Here is a 1,583-nt window from a genome sequence, read left to right as displayed (position 1 = left end):
GAAAATACTGGATATTTTACTTCCTATATTTTTTAATGTATTTTAAATTTTAAGGTCAATTCATTAAGTTCATTGATGAAAGCTTTCAGAAGAATGTTTTCCTGGAAACTATTTTTTCTTAGGGAAATAAAAGGAAAATCAACACCCTCTGGCATAACCACAGATGCTGTGGCAGTCAAGCATCTCTGCAGATACGGATGGTGCATCAATCAGTCAAGCCTCTCTCTGGGTTACCAAGCCTGTAGTCTGGATCATTCTCACCATCCTCCAGCTCCAAGTCAGCCATTCCTGGAACCAAGGCTGATTTACCTCCACAGTGTTTCCAGTATCCTCCAAGAACTGGATATCAGATGAGTCAACATTATAATTTGTTTCAAATAGCTGTTTCCCCTTAATTTTTTTCCCTGATTGTTCTTCTTCTCTCATTCACTTATTTTTAATTTCCAAGAGTTCTGCATCAAACTTGGCTTTCCAGCTTAAGAAAATCTCAATCACAACAGGAGTGCCATGAAATAATTGCTTTTTGGTTTCTTCTGCTTCTTTTCCTTTTTGTCTCTTCTCTTCTAGTTTTTATTTGATCTACTATTTTATTTAATTTTTCTACAGCTGTCACTAAAGTGACAGTCACAATCATCACCATACCAAGGTTTTCTTCTGCCTGTAATCAGGAAGGACATTTCACAAGCGGGGGCTTCATCTGGGTATTACTAACTGCGTGTAAACTTGAAGGTAATCTGAACACTTTCCTCATTTTCTCCAGCCTCAGATGTTACTGTAATGGTGAAGCTAGGAAGATTTTCTGATAATACTAGTTAATGACACTCTCAAACCCCTCTTCACGCATCCCCGTAACATCCTTGCAGCACAGCTGTGCTGCCAGTGAGAGAGAACATGAACAGGACTGGGTCTATAAAGGGGTAGCTGAGAGACATCTGCTTGTAAAAGAGAAAGGGTAGGTGGACTCCAGGGCCTCCAGCTCACTGTGCTGCTCCCCACCATAATCTGGCATCGTGGCCCTCGCTGCTGCCCATGGATTTCCCAGACACTCCAGTGGTACACTGCAGCCAGGACCACAGCCATGTCGGAAGAGTGGTCTGTGGCCAGGTGGGCACAGGTGCAGGTCCCCATCTGGGAGGCCCCGGGGCCCAAAGCCAGGATGGGCATTCTTTGCAACAGCCCTGCAATGGCCTTTACCTGCTCCTTAGTTCCTATGTTTCCTTCTAGGTGTTTCATGGTTTCAAGTCTTACATTTAAGTCTTTAATTCACTTTTTTCTTTTATACAGTGCTTTTTAACATTTTTTGAGTCTTTACTCCATCTGAGTTTATTTTGTGTATGGTATAAGAATATGATCTAGTTTCATTTTTTTGCATCTATCTGTCCAATTTTCCCAACACCATTTATTGAATAGACTGCCTTTACCCCATTGTATGTTCTTGTCTCCTTTGTCATATATTAATTGACCTTGTAAGCATGGGTTTATTTCTGCACTCTCTGTTCTGTTCCATTGATCTATGTGTCTGTTTATATGCTAGTACCATGCTGTTTTGATTACTATAGCCTTATAGTATAGTTTAATATCAG

At 40.7% G+C, this 1,583-nt stretch overlaps 1 pseudogene; it reads right to left on the bottom strand.

Moving 5' to 3' along the window:
* Positions 1–205: 205 nt before the first annotated feature.
* Positions 206–1,053, bottom strand: LOC129074475 (RWD domain-containing protein 1-like; annotated as a pseudogene).
* Positions 1,054–1,583: the final 530 nt, after the last annotated feature.

Source organism: Pteronotus mesoamericanus, unplaced genomic scaffold (assembly GCF_021234165.1).
Source record: "Pteronotus mesoamericanus isolate MK-2021 breed Mesoamerican mustached bat unplaced genomic scaffold, CSHL_Meso_final contig_50, whole genome shotgun sequence".
NCBI lineage: Eukaryota > Metazoa > Chordata > Mammalia > Chiroptera > Mormoopidae > Pteronotus > Pteronotus mesoamericanus.
Note: the sequence above shows the minus strand (reverse complement) of the source record. Positions and strands in the feature narration are given on the sequence as shown.